The sequence below is a fragment of the Pinus tabuliformis genome, chromosome 2_1, assembly GCF_031772625.1.
Source record: "Pinus tabuliformis cultivar Carrire ecotype Pingquan chromosome 2_1, CPIR1, whole genome shotgun sequence".
Taxonomy (NCBI): Eukaryota; Viridiplantae; Streptophyta; class Pinopsida; order Pinales; family Pinaceae; genus Pinus; species Pinus tabuliformis.
Genome location: NC_142299.1, coordinates 219241187 through 219267076, shown reverse-complemented (window position 1 = coordinate 219267076; position 25890 = coordinate 219241187). Strand labels below are relative to the sequence as shown.

The window sequence follows — 25890 nt, the reverse complement described above, 5'->3', positions numbered from 1 at the left end:
CTTCATGTCTTCAATAAGAGATGTATCCAATGTTTCATCTTCATGAGATATATGTGTTGTTCCTCATATCTACCCTCCAAAGGGTTGTGAATCAGATGGAATCTTCATGCAGTCCTGATTTTTATCTTCAGCGGTAATCCAGTGTTCCTTCATCTTCTTGCTTGACAATCATCTTATCTCCTCAGCTCCTTCGATGTCTTCTAGCTTGTCCTCCTTTTCCATCTCCTTCTTCATCATCTTGCCATAACATGATAGAGTACCTACATCTTCATTTCACTCATGAAAAGATGGCATCAATCAGATAAACCCCTTGTCTCAGATGTTGCATGATGATCCACTTACTAAGTCAAAACCAGGTGATAGGATGAGGGAGAGGCTCAGTGATTGTGCAGTTGCACATCTCAGGTAGTTAGGGGTGGAACTTGAACTCTGATACTACGCAATGCACAGTTCACGTTGGACTGGGCAGGAAGTTTATGCAATTTTCAGAATTAGTGAGTCAGGATCAGGGGTTTTGCATTGTTTCAGCCAACTGCGCAGTTTTGGGAGGCAGAGCAGATATGTTGATTGCGCAATTGCGCATATCGGGAGCTCAAGGGTTGGGCTTGAAGTCCGAGACTACGCAATGTGTAGTTCAGGACTGGATGGAGGGCATGATTGTGCGGTTTTGGAGGCCAAGGCCCAGGCTTGAGCACTGAAATTGTGAAATGCACAGTATTAGAAGGACAAGAGGCTAGGTGGTTGCGCAGTTCAGGTGCTCAAGATTGAGGCTTGACGACTGACACTGTGCAATGTGTAGTGCTGGCTTGGCTAGAGAGAAAGATTTCGCAATTCTGGGATTCAAGGATTGGGCTTGAGCACTGAGGTTGCAAAATGTGCAGTTTTGGGAGGCAGACACTGGACATTGCGTAGTGCCAAGAGACAAAATTTTTGCTTGAGGGCTGAGACTGCACAATGCGCAGTTCAGGAGGGCTGGATGAGGCTAGGTTGTCTGGTCGGGAATTTTTCCAAATTTGACTTAAGTGTGAGATCCGTGCAACTGATGCGAACAGTAACGAGACTTGATTGTGATCACACACTTAGAACACTTGACAACACAACATAGATCACTCAAAACACATGAGCAACATACTTCCCTTAGTGCAACAACTTGTGACAAGTGCAACACCAAAGATACACTTTGCGATGACTGTGATGACACTTGTGCAACAATGCGTGAAACTTTGGAAATGAGTGTGAAACATGCCTACATGATAAGCACAACTCATTATCACAAAGATTGCCCCTTGAAACAAACCAAAATGCCACTTTACATGATAAGTGGCAATTCCCACGCCAAAAGACGACACTTGCTATATGAAAATAAAAGTGTGAGCAAAACTTGGGATATGCAAACGACGGTGAAAACAACACATGTTAGGGTGAAGATAACATGAAAGCGACACTAATTAAAGGGAAAGCAAGTGAAAGCGACAATGGTAAACATGAAAACAACCCTTTCAACGGTGAAAGTGCACAAAATCAATAGTTGGAGAAGCTCACCAAAATAGAAGTATGATCACAAAAAAAGTGAGGGATCGTCGATGTCAATGCGCACTGACTGTCGACATGGATTGGACATTGCACAGACACAGTGTTGGTGGACCGTGCTATGCTTGTTCAAGCTTGTGTAAAAGAATGCGCTCATGGACCTGTGGCACACTGAGCATGTGTGAGCAAGTGACTTCGACATTTCTAATCCAAAAAGGGAGCTCAAAAGCATCAGTTGACCAATAAGTGACTATGGAACAACTGATCACAAGATCAACAATAGGCTCCAAAATTCGAGTGTAGGCAAAATTTTGGAGGATGTTTGTCGCAGCGACAACAATGCTCACGGATGAGTAGGTAGTAGATATACTTACGAAGGCTTTGGGGTAAGCGAGATCCATCTTCTTCAGAGACAAGTTGGTTGTTATGCAGAACATCTCTCTCACTAAGAGGGAGTGTTAATTTGTGTAGCTCAGACAAGTGTCCTAGTCTCAGATTATGTCTATGAGGTTGGAGAACACATTTTTTCCCATACCCAGAAAAGATTTCACGTGAAAAGGCCTTTATTAGAATTAATATAGTTCGTTAATTAATTTTCCTAACTTAGGGAAATGGCTTAATTAATCAGTGATAATTGGGGTGAATTGATTTTCCTCTAAACACTTATGCAAAAGTCGTGAGGAGTGAAGATGATCTTAACCATCAATTAAGATTAGATCATGGTCAGATATTATAAGAGGAAATTGATAAGCATTTCGAGAACAAGTCAATGAGAGATCGAGACACAGATTTGCAGTGATAGCAAGGACGCAAAGGTGGTGCAAGCGCATCAACAAAGCAAGTTCAACAGTGCTTGGAGACAAGATTGCCAAAGAATTTTGTCACAGCGATTTCTAGAAAGAGTTGGAGATCAATTTTCTGTAAAAGAGGTTGATTTTTCAGTGGTGCAAATTGCTCCAAAGAAGGGGTGTGAAGTACCCTAGTTGCAGTGTGAATTGTTCAGAGAGGATGAAGTGTCAGAATAAAGAAGAATTGCAAGAGAAATCGATCTGCACAGGAACATCAATTTGCCAATTGAGGTCAAACTCTAGAGGGAGGTCAAGTTATTTCCTTGGCGACGTGAATTTTCCAGTGACAAGGTCGCACGTGAGTCAAGCAAAAGCCAGAGAGAAGTTGAATTGATCAGAGGAGGTTGAATTGATCAGAGGAGGTTGGGCCGATTCTTGTAGGAGAAATCGACTTGCAGAAGTGATAAAAATATGTTTCTAAAGGTTTGCTAATTTTTGGCAAACGATTTTTACATTTAGCAGTTTTCTCCATTACAAATTTGCTGAAGAATGATAAAATTACTCATCTGCAAAACTATTTTCCCACACTTGGGTTTTTCCAAGGATGTTTTATCCAAAAATAGTTTTGATCTTTTGATTGGTTTTCTTATTAGAGTTTCCGCAATTTATTTTTGTGAATACTGCAATCATGCTTTATTTGGTATTTGTAATAAATAATTTTGCTCATAATTAAATACATTAGATAATCATTGGTTGATTTAAATAAGTGATATTTTTATCAATTTTTCACACTTCAAATAGGAATTGCATCCATTAATGCTTAAAAGGAAAACTCTATCATTTGTTGCATATTTTGCTATTAAAAATATGGTTGATGTCTAGGTATTTATTGTTGTTTTTGTATTTTTTCAACCATTAAATACTTGTTAACCTATCCCTTTCCGTACCTTTTCAAGTAGCTTCGGCTCTTTGTTGACATTATCTTTTGTAGGATATTCTTTAGTTAATATATATGACTTTGCATGCTATAAATTTGCATATCATTGAAACCCTAACTTATGACAAGCCTTTCTTAGTTTGTTGGGATTGGTGGAATGTGTATTTGAACATATGTAAATCTTATCTTAGCCATCAAGGCTTTGTCGGTACCCTCTTATATAACAATTCAACTTCTCTCACTCTTGAGCCTATACTTTGTTGAAGATCTTTCTAGGTGATTTATTTTGCAAGACACTTAAAGAATCATTTAACCTAGAAAACCCTAAGCCATCTATCACTTAAGTTGCCAAGTAGGCTCTCCTCCTATAACATCCGAACACAAAACAATAGGAGAAAGGCCACTAAGGTGAGAGTGATGTTTGATCTCTTTGTTGCTATAAGACAAGTTGTTTATTGAGGCTTTGCACTAGGCCATTAGATTTTGTGCTAAAATCTAACAAGAAACATAGTGACCCCAAAAACAGAGCACAAAGGACATAGTGACCCCAAAAACATAGCACAAAGGACAAAGGACTAATGGCCTAGTGCAAAGCCTCACTAGACAGTGTGTCCAATTACACATGCAAAAATGAAATATAGGCAAAGATTCAAATTTTGTTAGAATTTAGAAACAACGACATTTACATGATGATGAAAAAAATTCAATCATACATAACACTTACTAGTACTACATGATCAAATGACAAACACAACCATAAACTGTAATTTTTGTGTTGTGTCATCAAAATCAAAATGTATTTACATAGATATTGAGTCACTACTACTATAGGTGTGAATGCCAATGGCAATACAAAATAGGGTAGATACTAAAATAGATAGAAGTATCCCATAGCTCATGATTGTCAGTGGTCCTCCTCCATGCTAGAATCATCAAAGTCAGTATCATTGCTACTATTCTCCTCCATCCTCCTCCTTGAGTGTGAGTGTGTGTGTGTGTATATATATATATATATATATATATATATATATATATATAACCAATTACACATGCAAAAATGAAATATAGGCAAAGATTCAAATTTTGTTAGAATTTAGAAACGACAACATTTACATGATGATGAAACAAATTCAATCATACTCGTTGCTACATAACACTTACTAGTACTACATGATCAAATGACAAACACAACCATAAACTGTAATTTTCTTCTTGTGTCATCAAAATCAAAATGTATTTACATAGATATTGAGTCACTACTACTATAGGTGGAAATGCCAATGGCAATACAAAATAGGGTAGATACTAAAACCATAGATAGAAGAATCTCATAGCTCATGATTGTCAATGATCCTCCTCCATGCTAGAATCATCAAAGTCCATATCATTGCTACTACTTTCTCCTCCATCCTCCTCTTTGAAGGGTATGGAGGGATGACCCCTCAAGAAGATCACCATCATCAAAAGTGGTTGGCTCTAGCATTGATTCATTTAGATCCAAGTTGGTGATTACCAACTCAACATTGTTGTCCAAACCCATATCATTAGGAAACACATCCCAAGTTTTGCTAATGTCAACTCAACATTGTTATCCAAATCCATATCATTGAAAGAAATCATTTTTTAAAAGCCCACAAGCCACTTTTTGATGGGGCACATGTTCTAAACATGGGACACGACTAAGGCACATGTAAAAACGAGTTTGGCATTTCCTATGGACACATGCCAAACTCATATCCCATCAAATTTGTGTCTGACATGTATGACCCTAGGGGTGTGTCCTATTTACTTAGATCTAACACTAACAAGGGAACAAAGACCATAGCCAAAAGGAGAACTAAAAATCAGGGCATCACCATCCCCAAATAGCTAATTGTCAAGTTTTACTCATAGGAGGTCCTATCTATTCATGTAGGTAATTATTGGAACGACCTAAGTATTTGTTAATTTATTCGATTTTAAACACCAAATCGTGTTGAAAATCTGGTGTTCACTAGAAAATAAGACTTCATGTCTCATAGCCCCAAGAGTTAGCTCAACCAATCAAATCAGTGCCTCGCCAATCGGGAGGTCACAGGGTCAAATCCCAAAAGCTCTTGGGGTCAGGTCTAGATATAGGCCGAGGGGTGTGATCCCCTTCGGGGTCAATCTACCCAGTTCTTACCGTGGACGTAGCAGCGACCCAGTGACCATGGGTATCCGTGAACCACACGTGAAGAAAAAAAAAAGATTTCATGTCTCAGTGTCCCTTACAACTCAAAATACCCTGAATAGTCGTTCAAAACCACATTGTACCATGCATTGGATCTTGCCCCTTCCTTGCACACAAAACAAAAAGACTCTTTCTTGCAAACTGCTTAACCCTTCACGTGTACAAGCATGCACACAAAAACCATGAATACCCCAATGTTCCACGGGGACGCGTCCCCAGGGTCGGGTGCGCGCACCCCTCGCACCCGAGACGAGGGGATGTCTAGGGAAACATTTCCCCATGTCCCCCATTTGGGGAGACGCAAAGGGGGGCGTTTCCCCAGTGTGGGGGATGCGAATCCCCAAAAGGGAGGCGTCCCTCCTCAAAATGTTGTAAATAATGATTAATGACGGGGGAAATCTAGTATTTGATCATATTGCCTACTAAAGCTATGCAATTCATGGTAATGTTAAATTCTTAAAGTAAAAGGATGAAAATGAAAGATAAAGGAGAATGTCACTTTTACTTAAATTTTTAACATTACCATGAAATGACTAAGGATGTTTGAGAGTGGTTCCAACCTCATTGGATTTCATATGGAGAAAGTAGAATTTTTTATCTCACTCAAAATCCAGCAGACTTATTTTTCAGGAATTCGAGATTCGATGGATTGCAATGTTCCCATTGCATTTTATCATGTACAAAGGTATGGAATTAGTATTTAATCAAGAGCACCAAGCCCTCTATGTACTTTAGAGTGACTTTTAGACTCATCACTCCACTGTTTTTGTTTAGTTATATCAATTTACTATTCCATTCTTTAGATTTCAATATCTATTAGTCTATTCTGCTTAGTACTAATTAGATTCTAGAATGATGAATGATCAATTTTAATTTTAAATCAATTTAAAATCTTGAGTGATGAATGATGAATTTAATTTTTAAATCAATGTAGATTCTAGAATGGTGAATAATGAATGATGAATATGTATCAGAGTATTTCATTATTGAATCTCATGGTCTATGGATGAATCATGTATGTATTAGTAAGGATGATGAGTATGGATCAATGTATTTCATTACTTAATTCAATTGTGTATGTATCATTGTATTTATGCTTTCATTATTGAATATGAATTTGAAATATATATATATATATATATATATTAAAAAAAATTATATACCTCGACGTCCCCCGTCCCCCCTAAATTTCCCTAAAATTTAAGGGTACTCCCACACGTCCCCCTTGTGCATCTCCCCGCACCCATGTCCCGGAGTCTTGGTGGAACATTGGAATACCCAACTATTGAAGGACGAGTGACTAGAGTTGTCTGATTAAATAAAAGAGAGAGAATAACTAGCTGTACTCTTTGTTGTTTAGTGATGCAATATAAAATGCATCTTTTAAAAAGTTAAAAAAAAAAAGTCAACCTCAACAATATGCCTCTTCCATAGGAGGTCAATCTACTTGTACAAAGCAAATCCCTTCATGTAACAAAAGTATGCATGAATTTGATTCGGGTTGCCAGGAAAACATGAGAAAACATAAGCTCTTTCTTGCTAGTAGTCGGGTATCCCGTATCTGTATTCATTTGATCTGAAATAGAGATAATCATCAGGGAGATTGGCCAGGTGCCTGTTATGTACATTTCTTGATGTGTTGATTGACTGACGGATTTGTATAGAACGTCAAATGGTTTCAGTGTAATTACATTGATTAGCATAATGTAAGGAACCAGTAGCAACTTAGAACTTTGATCAAATGTGCATTTAATAAAAGGCATGTGATAAATACGTCAGATGCTATTATCTATACACATTGCAAAACATATTATTTAGCATATTGGGAACAATCAATATGTACAAATAACCAGTCTGTTCAACGTCCGGCCACATTCATTAAAACCACATTTACTTCGAAGAATACATGAAAATTGATCATGGAATATCGTGTCTTTATACCAAAAAGTAATGTCGCAAATCAGCTACAGGGGATAACATACCTACTCTTGCTAATGTCTTGATTATAATCTAATAACCTAACCAGTAACCTCAGGAAACCGCCAATAAACTTTACCAGCAGAACAAGCCCTCTGTCCCCTCTGACAAATAATTACACTCGGTAACCTCAACCATTGTATAAACATTATTTCTGAGAACATGGACTTGCTAAAGCTACATAAGTTGGGGTTTTTTCCCCAGTGGTTATTTTGACCCAAACTCTTCATTCCAGCATTCAAGTTCTTGCAACTTATTTTTGGACACACTGGGCCGTATAACTTTCATTGCTTCCTTGAAATCAAAATACTTCAGCGGTCGAACCTGGAAAAAAGATAAATTAGTACTTCTATTTGAAAAGTAACAAATTTCTTGCCTGAAAACTAAAAACATTGGATGCATTAATTACTTTACTGACTGCTGATTGAATCAAATATGAAAGTTCATGAAACAAATATGAATGTTGTGCCAAATTCTTGCAGATTAGAAAGATCACGAAACAAATATGAATGTCGTGCCAAATTCTTGCAGATAAGCACAAACCGTGATCATTCTCAAGTACAATGCATCATACCTAAAAATTATTTAAGCACTGGCTTTTGAAGAAAAGTTCAGTCACTCGTTGACATTGCAGTCATAATAACCAGTTCATTACTATCAAAAGATGGTCAATACCAAACTTCAACCACCAAATTACCTCCAGACTGCTAACAAATGAACTGTGATGTGGAATACTGTGAGAAAACAAAATGACTTCAATAACTAACAAAGAAAAATTGGCAGTTTAACTAAATCTAAAACCCTGCAGGGGGAGGATCTACCCAATATACAATATTGGGATAGTATAATACAAGCAACACATATTACTAGAATGCCCCACCTTTGGTGAAATCCTTAAAAGAGGGTATCTTGTTCTACCAGACACACAGCATTCAGAACCCCACCATATAGGGAACCAACAGCACTGATGTTAAACCCAAGTTCTAAACTTCTGGTAAACATGTATTTCAATGTCCAACAGGCATGTTTACTTGAGAGTGGCAAATTTATGTATTCCTCTATTCACTAAAGTTGTTTAGTTCTACCAGACACAGCATTCAGAACCCCACCATATAGGGAACCACCATCACTGTTGTTAAACCCAAGTTCTAATCTTCTGGTAAACATGTATTTCAATGTCTAGCAGGCATGTTTACCTGAGAGTGACAAATTTATGTATTCCTCTATTCACTAAAGTTGTTTAGTAAGTAAAATCATAGAGGGTACTTCATAAAATGCGACCCGCCATGGCCCTCAAATCGAATGCTTTATTAAAAAACAGAGTAATTGTGACTTAATACCCATGCAAAATTATTTTCTCAGTTTCAAGTGCATATTTCTAAGCACACATTTGAAAACTACTTTGATACCAAACATAGTTAATTAACAAAAGCAACGATGCACAAAGGAAGAAAATCAAATATAAAAAACTTCTGCTTATTTGTAAAACTAGGGTAATATAAATATCCTTTGCATCCTTTACCAATATCTAAATCTTAGAAGGCCACTTAGGAAGTTCATCAATTATAATTCCAGTAAAAGTATATCTGTAAAGGCATATATAATTAAAATATCAAATATAAAATCAGTCTCCTTTATTTAATTTACAAAATATTATCGCTGGCAAATTGCAAAATTTGGAAAAGGCATCAGCATGAAATTGACAATGGAAGACTCTCCTTTATGCCAAGCTTAAACTAAGGTCATTAGTTTCAACTCTCAAATTTGAAAGGTATTCTGACCCTTTATTCCAATTTTGAGAAAAATGTCTGTCTACTTGCCTGATTTGCCTTTACTGTGCTCACACGAGAACCAAGTTCTCTAATAGGCATCATTGCAGCTTCTTCACACAATGCTCGTAGATCACTTCCTGAGTAGCCTGTGCAAGATATATACATATAACCTGAGTATACTTCATAAGACCAAACAGTATAGATATTGCAGCATAGTGTCCAAGAGAAGTGAACCATACCATCAGTTTCGTTGACAAGTTTTTCCAAATCTGTACCTGCCAAAGTAATCAGTGTAGTAAAACTCAGCAACATCTTCTATTAAATTGAACACAATGGAATACAACGATATGTTACGAGTGCCTATACAAATTATCCTTCAAGTTTGAAACTAAATAATCTTGGTAGATGAAAAGGCATAACTCACTCTACTACACATCATCTTTCATGGAATAATCAATTTTGTAACTCCTATGGAGTCATTTTTGTGACTCCCAAAGAATCATTTGAAGAGTTACATTAACGGGAATGACACATAGGGTTATAAATTGTGTTAAATTATTAACCAACACATCATAGACAAATATTTGTCATGACACCATAAATCAAACATTATTTCTTACAGAACCTCATACTGTTTATTGTCTTTGACTCCAAGAAGTTCTCCAATCACTAAAACCGATCTCTGCACAATGCATTTGTAAGTATGCCTACAAGTTGGGCTCTTATTCATCCATTTGCCTATGATTGAATGTTAAGGAATGCTTACTAGGAGGAGACCAAGGTTCAATTTTCAAATGAAAATCATATTAGTGGGACTCCCCAATTAGGACTAGGACTAACAACTCATACTTGCCTTAGCCTAAATCAAATCAAGTAAAAATAATACAGTAAAAACTCATCGCTTGGAAGTCAAACTTGGTGACACTGAGAGTAACTCACGAATTTTTTATGCACAGTGAGTTTGACTCAACAAGCCTAAACCAAAGAAATTAATTAAATTAAAGAAGAAGAAAAAAAACAAAAAAAAGGTTTTACTTGAGTCAGCTGAGATTGGCTGAGTCGTATTCTTAATCTTCCACCCCGCCAAGTTCACCAAGCAAGTCTAGCAAATTTGTGAACACCTTGTTATCCATTTTCTAATGTAATGCTAGGCACTAAATAAATATTAATTTTGCACCAAGTGGTCTTCCATTGAATCGTATAATTCTACCACCTTATTTTGGACTTGCCCCGTTGTAAAGAGATTATGCATCTCTATGTTTAGATCTGGAATAACACATTGATGATTGGATTTTTCAAGACCTATGTGATATTTTGATTATCGTAGCCAATGTTGTAGCATGAACTCTTTTAAGTTTTTAGTTGTATATCATTAAATATCCTTACTAGCCAAATTACTTCGAATCTAGCAACAATTGTTGCCTTGCACTCAGCGAGTCAGCCTCAATAGATGATAGCCAGACCACTTCCTGCATCCTAACCACAAAATCACACCAGTACCAAGGAGCGAATGCTGTTAAACATTCACCTGATGACATCAGATCTGCACTCATAGAACTTTAGCCCTACAGCCAAATCTGAAACCCACTGAAATACCTATCAAAACTTCAGATCTGCAAACACCAAAATGTTGTAGGCAATATTCAAGAGTGTAGACACGGCTTATTAAAAGGCTAGATCAATGTTGCACGAAGCGGAAGCGTTTTTTGGAAGCGGGGACCAATGTTTTACAACTCGGACTCCGACTCCGACTCGGCCGAGGATCGACTCCGACTCCGACTCCGAAACGGCAATGACTCGGCCGGCTCGATTTCAATGACTCGGTCGTTGTAAAAAATACATTAAATATTTATTTTTTTATTAAAAAACATAATTTTAAATATTTTAAACATAATTTTAAAGATTTTCATTCATGTTTCCAAAGTTCAAACACACAGCATTATAATATAGATGGAAGACAACATATGATCAAAGTAGGCTCATGAACCAATCCACTATATCAAAATGGTACCCAATGGCAATACATTATTACATAGTCAACTGTAATAAGACAGTCCATCAAATCTATATAGCTATATTGAATAGACAAAGGAGTTGATTATGGGATAACTTATTTGAAATGATGCTTACAAACTGAGGTTAATTAGTACATGATCAAGGATCTAACACTATGAATAGTACTTTTCTTGTTTCTGTTGCTCAATACATATTCAGTAATTATTTTAAACCGCTACTCACATTTTTATACAATTCAATAATTCAAATAAACAATGTGCATATCACCAATGTCCAGGTTTATCGATTCACAATGCACATGCATATTATTTTCTCACAATTTATGGTCCATGTTATTGTGGCCAACAATGCTGTTTACAACATTGTCTGAGCTTCTCCCTCTGGCAGATTTCAGGTTCTAATAGGCTTTAAAAATCAGAAGTCGTAATTAAAAGATCCAACATTTTTAATCTGAAAGTGGAAAACACTATTACAAGGAGAATTTTAATTCTTACAAGCATGTTTGCATCCCAAAATGTTATTAAGACAATTAACCCTGTTCAGCAATTGTGTGAATATACTACAGACTCAATCACAAGAAGAAAAAAAGGAAGTGGCAGTACCAGATACTCATTCCACACTGATATCTCATCAGAACTGGAAGAGGTGGTTGGATCAGTCAGATGGGATATCTGCATGGTGTCTTGTTTGTGAGGAAATGCTCTTGACTCCTGAGGTACTTGAAAAGCACTTGGAGAATCATCATGGCTTCCAAAGTATGTCTATGAAAAGGAAACATCATTGTCTAGATTCTGCACTTGAAGCAGGAGAAAAGTGTAACTGTTTTGAATGTGAAGTTTGTTCTGTCGTTTTCAAGAATGCATTTTCTCTGATAGTCCACAAAGCCCTTCGGCAGCATCATATTCAACAAGCCCTTATGTCAAATGATGGCATCTTATGTCGTTGTTTCGATTGTGGAATGCGAGGAAGTAGAGCCTCAGAGAACTCAGAAAACTAAGTTGCCAAAAATTGACTGTGCAAGTAGTGATCTGGAGGAGAATATGGCCAGTGTCAAAAATCATTGTAGTAAGGGGTGCATTTCAGAGGCCAACAAAGAAACTTCTGTCAAGAGTCCCAACAGTGGTGAATGGCAGAGTCATAAATCAAGGAAGCTAAACAATGACTCGGACCCGGCCGGGTTGACCGAGTCACACATGACTCGGCCGAGTCATTGGATGACTCGGCCGAGTCATGTGTGACTCGGTCAACCGGACCGGTTACTTGGCCGAGTCACTCCTCCAGCTAATGAAACGGTTCGACTCGGCCGTTTCGGTTTCGAAACGGCCGGTTTGTAAAACACTGGCGGGGACGCCGAAGCGTCATTTTCCAAAAATCTAGGAAGCAAAGCGTCCGCGGAAGTGTCTGCTATATATATATATATATATATATTTATATATTTATATTTTTTTGCATTTATACTCAAAACAAACATCCCAAATACCAAATTAATTGTAGAAGACATGAAAACATGCATATTTTGCATAAATCAAGATAGATATAACATCCATTGTACATTAATGATCTAGAATCTAGATTCTTCTCCTCTTGTCTAGCCTTTGCCTCTACCTCGATTGTCTAGGGATATTAGTCAACATTGCCCAATTTTGATCAAACTACCTAATTCAAGACTTAAAATATGGTAGAAAAAGCTTAACATGTTTGATCGATGATTTTGACTTTGATTGAAAGGTAATTTTTTGCTAAGGGCGTGCCGCGTGACAAAGGAGTTCAACAATTAACACCACCAACACTAGGGTACATATAGGGCTTGGTGCTCTTGATTAAATGCTAATCGCATACCTTCATACTTGATATAATCTAATGAAATGTCACAATCCCATTGATCCTGAATTCCTGAAAACTGTTAAGTCTGCTGAATTTTGAATAGGATATGAAATTCTATTTTCTCCATATGAAGTCCAATGAGGCTGGAACCACTCTCAAACATCCTGAGTCATTTCATGGTAATGTTAAAAAATTAAGTAAAAGGATGAAAATGAAAAATAAAGGAGAATGTCACTTTTACTTTTCTTAAACATTACCATGAGGGAGCATCTGCTATATTTATATTTTTTTTTGCCTTCATTCGTCACCCTAACCCAAGGTGGACCCACCCCCAACAAGCAAACCCACCTAAAATTAAAAAAAAAAATTGAAAAAAAAACGATTTTCTAAACGCTTTTCCGGAAGCTTCTCTGGAAGCGTACACTTCCTCCTCCGAAGCGCCACGCTTCCGACGCCCGAAGCGCCGTACGAAGCGTGCTTCGGAGCTTCGGAAGCGGCGCTTCCGTACAGCGCTTCCAAATTTCCAGGAAGCGGCTAAAAAAGCCGAAGCGGCGCTTCCGGCCAAGCTTCCTAGGCGCTTCCGTACGGGACGCGCTTCGGGGGCGGGGGGGGGGGGGGGGGTGGCGCTTCGTGCAACACTGGGCTAGATCATTCCAGCAGCAGCCAGATACTAGATCTAATAAAATTAAGTCTAAAAACGAGATCTGGAAATTAAATCAGTTCAGAACCAGCCAGCATTAAATATACATCAGATCTGAAAATTATATAAGCATGCTAAATCAACCTAGCCTGGCTACTTATTACATCGGCATAATAAGCAGCCAACACAGAAAATAAAATCAGCTCAGCCCTAGACTAGCTGTTTATTAGTGCATGTCCCGAGGAAGGGAGCACATGCGCTAATGTGAACGCACATGAATTGAGCAAATTGTTTGAATTAAACGTTGTGACTCTGCCCTTAAGAGAATCCTAAAAATAACAGGCAATGCCTCTAGAACCTCAAAACCTACCAGAGCTCTGGGTCCCCTGCTTTCACATTGAAAAACAGTGATAACTTTGACAGTAGAATAATTTGAATGAGGCCCAGGTGGGCCTCAAACAAAAAGAGAATATCTAAGGGTCTCAATGCATCATAAAATCAACATGGGAAGGACTAAAAGTACCCATTACAAATCCAGTACCCAATAAATATCTTCACGACCTTGTTTGTGCCCCAAAAAAGGTGTCATTTGGTAGGTTTGGAACAGGTCCACCATGAGCAAGGGGAATCCTGAACAATTGCTCTGAGGTCTCAAACCACTATCCATTTCTCTACTTTCAGTGACTCTGCTACTTGTTCCCTGGACATATTATGTTCAGCAACCTGGGATACATGGGGTTAACATCTGGGAATATCTTACGTAGAAGCATGAAAAGTCTCCACTTATAGCTCAGAGAACCTACAATAAATCTCCTGAAGTCTAAAACCTAAGGAAAAGGACAAAGTCCTAAACAAACCAACAACTCTCAAGGCTGAGGTCAAGGAGGCTTACGGTGTCTTGGAGAAAAGAGTCCCCTACCTACGTGGGATCTGTAGATGTCCAAGGTGAGGGAGCAAGCCTCTGTACCTTTATGTTAAGTTGTCACTCACATGGAACACTCCCCAATTAGCTTAGCATTTACAACTCCGTCAACCTTTTCCCAGGGTAGGGGTTGTCTTTCCCATGAACTCCCTAGACACACAAATTGAGTTTCAGTTTCCTATTTGAGTAGCCCCTACTGGGATCTAATTCTTCCTGTTTGTCATTGAGATTTTTGATTTCAGCAAGAACTAAGTTACCTGGACATTGGAGGATTTCCTAAATTTTGGTTTCGTACACCAACAAAATGAGAATGAGGTTCTCTCAATTTCTATTTCCAAGACCTTTTTGTATGGCTTTGAATCTCTTCCTTTATTTTTTAATTTGTTGATTCAGTCCTCTCCAATCATATGATTAAAATCTAAGCCTATGCTTTTAAAATCTCTATATATCTATGTGATGTGAAATCTACATAGAACTAGAGTGGTTCAAGCTGGGATTCTACATTAGCTCAAAGACCCTAGCATGTTGTGTTCTTATGTGAGGATCAACATGTAGGAGAAAGAACAAAGAGGAAGGATTATCCCTTGAGGGGCTGCGGATAGAGGAGGAGCAGCTCCAAATCCTAAAGTGTGGATCTGTGAGCAAAGGGAAGGTGGGGGATGCAATGCAGAGGGGGATTGCTAAAAGAGGAGATAAGAGGGAAGGGGCGAACATCAAGTTTGAGAATATGGAGGATGAGAGACTACGAAGGATAAGGGGGCAAGGTTGCATGGGTGATGAACAGGGACTAGGGAAGGGCAGGTCAGATGGGCAAATGGAGAAGGACAAGAGAGAAAGGATGGGACATAGGGGAGAGGGAAGGATAGAACACAGAAGAGTCGCGAGAGTCTGGAGAGAAGGGGAAGCGTTCGGATGTTAGCTTTACCTGTGTGTATCTTGACCAGTGTACCTTGAATAGGAGGGTTAGGGTTTCAGCCATTGGAGACAATGGAGCTAGGGCTTTGTGATTAAACACTGGACTGTACTTGTTGAAGTGGAGAAGAAGATGAGATGTCTTGACAAGGAGGCTTGCCAAGTGTTGATGCTAGTTTGTGGAGCATCTTTGGTGGAGTTAGGTTTTTCTTGGTTTTCCCTAGCTAAGGTTTTGGAGAGCTAGAGGATTGTACTAGCCTTGAGGTAAGCTTTGGTATCCATGTGAACTTTATCCATATACATGTACATGAAGTTTTCAGCTCTAGAAAACTCTCGATTGTAGATTTGATTACCAACCATCTATTTCTCCATGGTTGGGTAACTTCTAGCACTTGTATGTCTTGTTGATTTCACACAAGTTAACGCTGAAATTATTATGTGATTTAGCATAGATCTTGAAGAAGATAGGACATATTTACTATTTTAATTACAGCTGCCATAAAACGAATTTCAGATGTGTTGATATGTTTTATGCATGATAAAATTTGCCTAGAGAACTAAATCTTGTTTGCACACTTTGGTATCTACTCTTGGATTGCCTTCTTGACTGGGGTCATTGAAAGATGAAGTATTGTCTTCTGTTGGTACTGTTTTCTTTATATTTCATAACCAGTTAAAATCCAGGAAATCTCTAAGAAGAGGTGCAATTTCTGAAGTTGCATTAATTGAAATACTCCGAAAAATTACTACAAGCTCCCTTATGTCAGATACTCTGACATCCCCTACAATGTTCCCTAGAATTTGGGGGTGGTTCCGCATGCCCCCTGGATACAATTATCCATTCCTGCATCCCCGGTGCCTACGAACTTGGTATAACATTGCTTTTATTATTTCCCCCCCACTTTCCAGCTTGCATTGTTGGATCTTTTTGGGGGAGGAGATGATTTGGACAGCACCCCAGATCACCAGGTCCACCATACTGAAATCACAAGTGGATAGACTGTGACGATTGACAATTTGTAAGACAGTATAGAATCTGGATATCTCAAGCCACGAGAAGAACATGGTGTCTAATAAGCATGAAGCTATGTTTGAGCTCTGAGCTTTACACTTAAAAATCAAATCAAATGTGGGTACCATCTAAAAATGTAGCAAATTTGACTGCTGATTATCTATTAAGCATTTGTTAGTCTAATGCATGAGGCTGCATAGTTTATCATGATTATGGGACTCAATATTCCAGATTAATTACCTTATTTGGATGTAGATGACATAGAATAAATATCAACAGCATACCTGGCAGAGCAAATGCCTGACCCTTCAGCTGATGCCTGAGTAGAGCTTGTCTAACTTCTGCATCAGGTAAAGGAACATATATTCTCTTAACCTGTTTCAAAATTTTAACTTTGTCAGGCACATCATATAAAATTGAAAAAAAAAAAAAATTATTGCACTACCATACAATGAATAGGAAATATGCTTGTCACTTCATTGAGATGCAACGTTGTAATCTAATTATAATTAGAAAAAATTTAGGACATCCAAAGGACATAAAATAGCAAGCGAGTAAAAAGACAATGTAAGAACTTAGAAGTGTTAAGATATCCATTTAAGAATATGAAATATTCAAAAAATATACTAAGCTTCAAGAAGATTAACCTCTGTGCATCGTAGCCTGAAGCACATTTATTATGAGACGATCAAAGCAAGAACTAGGAATGTAGGTAAGAAAAAAAAAATTGGAGCATAGAATGGTAAACCATTTGTATAAAGCCTAATTGTATATATTGTCACTATTTTTCCAATCTCTAACAAAACACCCTAGACTTATCCTTTAAGGAAACAAAGCTTATAAATGGTGATCTAAAATTTGGGCCATCAAATAAAGAATTAGTTGAACTGCCATTTTCAGTAATTTTCTGTAACTGTGTCAAAATCATCAGATACCAAGACAACACGAGACATGAAAAATAAAAAATATGTAAAAGAAAAACTCTTCATAACTCTAAACAAGAAAAGAATGGCAGCCTACCACAATTTAAATGAAATTAAATCTGAAAGACAACCTAACCCAAGAAATAATTCTAGCACTATGCTGCGTTACAACAAAATCTAGCACTCACAAAAGTATAAAGTCCCAATCACCATGGTGTTGGTTTCGTACAACATAGGACAGCTATCCACTATCACCTTAGTAGCTCTTCCTCTCTCTTTTGGTTGGCTCTTCTCCAACTCGACTAGGGCTTCCCTGTGTTCGCAATGTAACTAGTTTCGGTCTTAACAAATGTTGTTGTACTCATGTCAAACGAAGAAACAAAAGAAGAAAAGAAAAAGTTCTTATTTTAAAGCATGGGTTTCATGCTCTTTATTGATGGTCTTCTAGGTAAAAGCATGTTCTTCATGCCTCTAGGGTTTGTTAGGTCATAGGATATATTGTCATGAGTCAAGAGAGTCAACATCATGTTTATAAGACCATTCTGGGCAAAATATATATTGTAAAAGAATTTATTTTGACTCTAGAAAGTCCTAGAAACCTCCAAAGTACAAATCAGCCCTAGCAGGTTCAAGTCGGCCTAAAGGAGTGAGTTCGAACCCTTGGAAAGGCTTATATAAAGGAGCAGATTCCACCTCATTTGGCACACACTTGCTGACAAGTTCGATCTCAAGAGAAGAAGTTCGATCTAAGGCTAGAAAAGGCAAGGAAGGTGGAACAAAGGTCTAGAAGGCAAAAGAAGTCAAAGAATACTTGTTTTGGGTTGTATCTCTCACACATGCGAAGTTCTAGGGTTTCTGCAGCTATAAAGAAGGTCGAAACTGCAAGTCTGAATAGCAGGAGAGCAAGTTGTAGTATCAAGTTGTTGAAAGAAAGAATACTTTTTCTTGACCTCGTTGACCTTGGGAGAATTTGTTTTGCTCAAACAAAGGTCTCTTAAAGAAGTTGGAACAGGGTTTCTGCAATAGCTACAAAGCCGAAGTTGTTGGACGAAGTTGCAAGGTCGAAGTAGTGGTCGAAATTGCAAGTAGAAGTTGGTTGATGCAGGATTGAGTTGTGATAATCTAAAAAGTTGACTTGGACTCGGTCTAGGGTTTGGGATTTTGTTGTCTCATTTGAAGCAAATTCTATAAGAAAACATTTTTTTGGGTTTTCCCCGTGAAGGGGTTTTTCCCTGGCTTGAAGCTTAACTTCTATGTCCATTGTCTTTATTAGTTTGCTCTTGATATTTGTTCGATGAAGAAAATTAATATAGAATCACAAGAAGATAACTAAAGTTCACAAACATTTATTAAGGTTAAGGAAAATTGGAATTTATAGTTACCACTTTGCATTTTCCAACACCCTGAAGATATGATTATCAAGGTTATGGAGTGGGGTCTCAAGGTGAAAAATGAAGAGTAAGCTTGATAAAACAATGGTGTTTTAGTAATGGTATGTGGTATTGGAAATGGAAAAAAGCGATGTGGAAAAAATAAATGAAAGAGAAATGAGTGGAACAATTAAATGGGATGATGTATGGCTAGCGCCTATCAATCTAAGACTTAATGAAGTCATGAAACATTGAATGAATGAAAGAACTAGTGTGCTATAATCAACATTTTGGATGAAAGAACTTATTTGATGCAATCATCACTTGGTTGTGCACTTAAGGTAAAAGGAATTATTTTAATGTAATTTACCTCAAAGTGTTTGCCAAAAATCAGCTATACAATCACGTCGTGGAGGACTAAGAGTGTTACTCATCAATACAAAATGAGAAGTAGCTGCTTTATTGCTGAAATGTACAACCAAATCTGCAAATTGATAGAAGAAAGGAGAACAAGTGCATAGATAAAACAGCAAATGAACAAGAGGGAAAACCTCATCACATTGCTTATTCCGTAATAAATATTGAATTCATTATTAAGCCTTCCCAAAAGCATGATAACAAGGAAATTCTAAAATAAATAAACAACAATTCAATGGCATAACATAACCATACAACAAAGAAGAACAATACCTCACTGCTTCATTAATCTTCGAAGGTTTGACATGCAACAAAAGCTCAACATTACTTCCTAACTCCTAAAATTTCCTTCATCTCTTTCAATTCTTCACAATCCTCTAATTGCCATATCCCTTAGAGAGAAATGCTCTTTAAATAGAGTGAGATAAGTCTGTCATACAATATAATATATTATCTTTTCAACTAACTCCATATAAAGTCAACAAATTATAAAATATTGGAGTGGTTAGATCCATGGTTGACAATGTCAAAACATGTGCATGCCAGCCTCCTCAAGAGAGGTCAGCCCATCCATAATTAGGCAATGATATGTGTTATTAGAGTGAAAGTCATGTTGCTGCACAAACTAGTAGGCCTAGTAAAGAGGCAAAGGCTAGAGGGCACAACAACACCTGGGACAGAGGGCCACTGTTACCACAGCCTAAGTCCCCTACTATTCTTGGATTTTCATTGACGAGAGGAGTCCCAATATTACTCACTTGTGATAAATGCCTCAATGATAGTCCTGAAGAAGAGTAGGGGACTTAGGTTGACGAGAGGAGTCACAATATTACTCACTTGTGATAAATATCTCAATGATAAGCTTGAGGTGAGGCGGGGTGGCTCATTCAACGGAAAGGTTCAACAAAAGTGCAAGCTTTGGGAGAAGCTATTAATACTTTCCACGAAAAACCCCTTGGAAAAGAAACTACACGAGACCTAGGATTGAAATTTGACACGATATATATACGCATCCAGGGTCAAGGTAGGAGAAAGAAAAGGCAATGAATGATTGACTTCACCAAGTACTAAAGATATTGCCTTCAAAAAACCCCTAGGTTGAAGGATTAGCTTCTAGGGTTCCCTCTTTATGTGACAACTAGGGCATCAAAACTTATGGAGAACTCACCATGGGAATTCCACCAAAAGTTGAGCACCTTTACACGAGACACAAAGGAAGATTTATATCCAAGCCAAACTCAAAAATTCCTCCTCCAAGTGATTTCGCAACAAGCCTTAGATGACCTCCTTATCCTAAAAGGGACGAGTTTTAGGAAGAGAAAAGGAAGGAGAATTTAGGTGTGACCACCAAGGGGCTTTGACTAGTGCCTAGACCATTGGGAGAATGAAGTCATGGGTGCTTATAATTGGCTAAATTGACCTTTAAGGAGGCTAATAAAGGAAGCCCTAGTTACCCCCTTCAACAATTACCCTCTTTAGCATTAGTTAAGGTAAGTTACATGGATTAATTCCAATCATTATCCACTAGGAACATTCTTTCCACATCATCAATGAGTAACGCATGCAAAACCTCTCAAGACTAAAAAATTTGAAAAATTTACCATAAAACGAAGTGTGAATTCTTATCATAAGAACAAATTCCATGCATTTGACATTATTTGCAAGATAATTTCACCATAAAGAAACACTTACAGGACAATGTAGAGTATATCCATCCATCAACAATACATTGGAGGCTCCAAAAAGGCAGCAATAAAGATCCAAACATCAAAGTTCAACCCAAGATCATCCAATCTCTCCAAATTGCAAGTCCGAATTCTCTAATGAGACATGTGAAAATCCCAAGTATGATGGTTTGAGATAAGACTAGGTCTCATCTATTTATATAAGAGCTAGCAATTCGAATTCCTAATGAACAAGCCCCTAAAATGACAAAATAGAGTGGCAAACCCTTGCTTACAAGCCAACCAAAATAGCTTAACCATTAATCCTTATTTTATCTCTCCTTTTAGCCCATGTAGGGATGACATCAACCATGCGAAGTTCTCTCCAAGGCTAGCATTGAAGCCTCTTGTGCTAGAAATGTGGTAGAGGGCCTCAAAAATCATGATCAAGAGGGTGATGCCTCCTTATGCTGCAAAAAATCTTTGAGACCCCTATTTTGGGTTTGGGGCTCAAAGTGGCTGAAAATCGGGTCATTGCTCATCATTGAGGGCTAGAAGATGACACATGCCCTCCCATGTTTCCCTAGCAAAGACATAACCTCTTTTAAGCCTTGGATCAACTGCCAAGTGTTGGGTGCAATATGTAGCTAGGTGAGGCATCCTAGTCCAAGTATATTATCATCGCAAATAACCTGCAATCCTGTATAAGATCCAATGTGTCTCCTAACTTTCAAATACAAATGATTCATTAGTGCAATTGAGTAAATAAGCTTGCAAATCAAGAGAAGAAGTGAGACTTCATAGTGGGTTTTTCTTCCAAATTGGACCCTATTAGGTGGTTTCAACTTCTAAAGGAATGGCATGTCCAAAGTACATCCTTAAGATGGAAGGTGTCATGTGAAATAATGATGGAACGCAGTGGGGACAAAGGGAGGGCTCCAAGCCACATGCCATGGTACAAGGGTAGCTATGATGAGGAGTGCCCACACCTTGGGTATATGATTATAGGAGGGAGCAATCATGGTACATGAGTTACCCCAGCCTTCGTTTTTCCACCCTTCTTCAATATGTCTTTTGCCCTTTATTGATTTTTCTTTATTTTACTGCTCGGGGCTCCAAGGGATGAGAGCATGATGTGTAAGATATAGGAGTGATTACCCCCTTAAGGTGGGGCAGTTCATTGTCCACGAGTGGTTGGGACATTCATGGGTTCCTTAATGATGCAAGGGGGCACTCATAGGGGCCCTAGGAACCAGGCCCTAGGGTGATGGCCATAATGATAGGGGTAGAGCTCATGTTTGGCTTTTTCCAACATGCTAAATTTTATTGCCCTGGCCAACTTTTGCACTTTGTGGTACTTTTCCTGTTGTATGTGGTCGTATTGTGCTTTTATCTTTTTCTTTAGCTACACCAACCTTTGGGGCATCCTTCCAAGCCCAACCCAAGGTGTGGGCAAGGGGAAGGCGATGCTAACACCTTGTGGACCCAATGGACAAATGTGGACCTAGATAAGACAATGTGAAAAAGAGCTTGTAATGAGCAGAGGGGAACAAAATATATGGTATTTGGAAGCGGGAACACGCAATCAAAATCAAGGTTTCCCATGTAGTGCCATCCTGTTATGAATAAAATATTAATTAAATAATAATATTAACAATAAATTAAATAATTTAATTAATTAATGGCCCATTAATTATGAAGGGGATGGGTTAAAAGATGTGAACACTCACCTTCGTGGCCAGTCAATGCCTATTTAAGCACACCTCTTGGAAGGATTGTAATCACCATTTAGATTTTATTCAATAATAAACTTACTTATTTACTTACAGAATCTACACTCAATTACTTTGCATATTGGTGTTCTTCCCTCTACAGTGGTATCAGAGCTTTTGATCCTCTCTCTTGCATATCAATCCAACCATTTCTTCTGCTACACTATTCTGGCGTTCGCATTCCACCCTCTCCAAACACCATTTTCATCCACGCACGGTCACACCACAGTTCTGCCGCACCACTCAAGAACTGTGGTCTCAGTTGTTATCTAACTGAAACAACACTTTCCTTTTTCCCTGTCAACGGAAGCGAGCCACCATTTGCCTGTCTGTAGTTCTTCCAAACCCACGCCCTGTCCACGGCCACCATTCCTCGACACTTCCACCGATTCATTATCAACAGTCCTCTGCTGCTTCTAAGGCCAACGACCCAAACACCGAGTCCTTGGCTTCGTCATTGTTCGAGTGTGGTCATCTCGCATACCCCATCTCTCCATTCCTATCCACTACGTCCTCCTGCCCCACCACCCCCAACTCCCAATCAATCTTTGAGCCAGCATCTGCTCTATTTTTGCGACACGGGCCACCTATAGTCGAGACCTGTTTGAGTCTACCTACTCTTCTGTGTTGCTCCACTTCATTGTCGGCCAATACCATTCGTCAACCATCACACCGGTCAATTTCATGGTCAACCTCCAAACACATCTCCTTGTTTGGTAATATCGTATAGTTCATTTAATTAAATTATACCTTATATAATAAGGTTATATAATAGTTTAATTATAATTATTAAAAAACGGAGTTATTATTATTTAATTCAAAAAATATATATTATTATTATTTAATTTAAAAAATAAAAATAAAAATTGGTTCCACTAAGAAAAAAAGAAACAAATGGGGAATAGTAATCACGAAGCCAACACAGAAAAAAATATCAAGAAGAACTCGATAAGGTACGACATCATCTTGATAATGTTGAGAAGAAACAGGCATAGTTAGAAGAAGGTCAAAATAGGATAATTGTAACTCAAGAGGAATTAGCAAGTGATATTAAAAAAATAGATAACATTGAGAAAATGTTGCAAGGAATGCAAAACTAGTTAATAGGAAAGTTTAATTCATTTTTTAATCCTCTAATTGCTCAAGAACCAACAAAAAGTCGCAAGACTCCAGAAAGCGAAGATTTCCCAAATAACAAAATTTCGCAAACGCATCATGAAATTTCGCAAACGCCACACATACACTTCTCAAGTATTCAGTCCTATAAAAAACTCCCAGAAAAAGACTATCAACAAATTAAGAAGGAACTCACAAAATACAATGAAAAATACCATAGATGAACTATTGTGTGGGCTAATAAAATGGAAGCCATTTTTTAATCGAACCCACCAATAGGTGAATGAGAGAAAATCATGACTGCATCCAACAATTTGAAAGCTGAGGCATATGATTGGTTCCTATGGTGGTCCGGCAAATGTGAAGCTCATTCATTTCTCTAGAAGAATTTTGTTGATGCTTTGCTAAAAATGTTTTATGACGAAGAAGAAGATGATATCTATGAAAAATTCGTTCATCTCAAGCAAAAAGGGTTTGTAAGCGAATACACCCACGAATGGGAAGTATTAGCTACAAGACAAAGAGGATTTATTGATGAACAACTACTTAAAATGTATAAATGTGGACTTAAGGAGTATATCGTGCAGAATTGAAATTGTACAAACCTAAAACTATCGAAGAAGCTAGACATGCAGCAAGGCTTATTGAACAAAAACATAAGTTCAAAATGTCATCATTCAAGGAAGACGAAGACCAACAACAATACTTAGGTAAAAAAGATGCAAACAAATGTAGGTATTGTGGAGACAAATGGACATCAAGACACAGATGCCTTAACAAGAAATTGTATACTTATGAAGTTGAAAAGGATTCAAACCTAAGTTGCAGGAAATGTGGCCCTAGGGGGCGTTTCGCCAGGGGAAACGAAACGAAACGCGTTTCCCCGTACTGTATGGCCTGGAAACGCGTTTTCGGGCGTACGGCCACGTTTCCCGAAACGGAAACGTGGCCGTACGGCCGGAAACGCGTTTCCAGGCCGTACGGGCCCCGTTTCCCCAAAAAAAACATTTGTTTTTTAATTTTTTTTTTCTAATTTGTTTTTAAATTTTTTTAGGGTTTCCAGGATGTTCTAGAAACCATTTCTAAAGTTATAAAAGAGCAGTTTCTCTCATTCTCTCATCACACTATTCAGCAAGTCGTTTCTCTTGGAGATTGGCAGTTGTTTCAGCTAGGGTGTTTTGAGCAGTGAGCAAAGTAGATTTCAGCAGCAGGAGAAAGAGATTTCAGCAGCAAGAGAAAGAGATTTCAGCAGGAGATTTCTGTAGCAGCAGATTTGGCTCAGCTACAGCCATATTTCTCTTCTCTTTTCTGGCATTTCGGGGTAGTTTCAACCACAGAAAATTAATTTGGGTAAGCCACATTCATTTTGTTAGTTTTTTCTTACTATTTCTTCAATTTTTCTAGGGTTTATGCAGCGAAAAATATGAAAAACGTTTTTTATTTATAGATTTGTTTTTTAAATTTATTTTTGCAGAAGATTTGGCTCAGCTACAGCCATATTTCTCCTCTTTTCTGGCATTTTAGGGTAGATTCAGCCACAGAAAATTAATTTGGGTAAGCCACATTCATTTCTTAGTTTTTTTCTTACTATTTCTTTAATTTTTCTAGGGTTTATACAGCCAAAAATATGAAAAACGTTTTTATTATTTACAGATTTGTTTTTTTAATTTATTTTTGCAGCAATGGAGGCATGTGACGAAGCTTCAAAGATGTGGAGGTGGTGGCTCATGGGAATGGCGATGCAATCTTTGCAATAATACGTACAAGGGCTCCTACTCAAGAGTGAAGGCGCATCTATTGCATGGAGGAGGACAGTGGATTTCAGGTTGCACAAAAACATCAGATCCGTTGGTAAGGAGGGCATATCAAAGAGACAAGATGAGGCGGATGGTACTAAGAGAAGGCATGATGACCTTACTCAAGCTCCATCTAACATTGAGCCAAGGATTGTAGCTGAAGCAAGAAAGAGGAGAGCTGGTCACAGTCAAGAACATGAACAACCAGCACCCAAAAATACCAGAGGCCCAGGGGCATCCCATTCAGTTCAAGATAGCAGAATTGCTAGATTGGTGAATGTGCAAGCAAG

At 38.0% G+C, this 25890-nt stretch overlaps 1 pseudogene across 1 annotated transcript in view; it reads right to left on the bottom strand.

Moving 5' to 3' along the window:
• Window positions 1-7319: 7319 nt before the first annotated feature.
• Window positions 7320-25890, bottom strand: part of LOC149199529 (uncharacterized) — a 121138-nt pseudogene continuing 102567 nt past the window's right edge. The window contains exons 11-14 of the transcript XR_016253658.1: window positions 16827-16917; window positions 9456-9491; window positions 9265-9362; window positions 7320-7768 (exon numbers count right to left, since the gene is read on the bottom strand). The product of XR_016253658.1 is annotated as an uncharacterized LOC149199529 (transcript). The remainder of the gene's footprint in view (window positions 7769-9264; window positions 9363-9455; window positions 9492-16826; window positions 16918-25890) is intronic.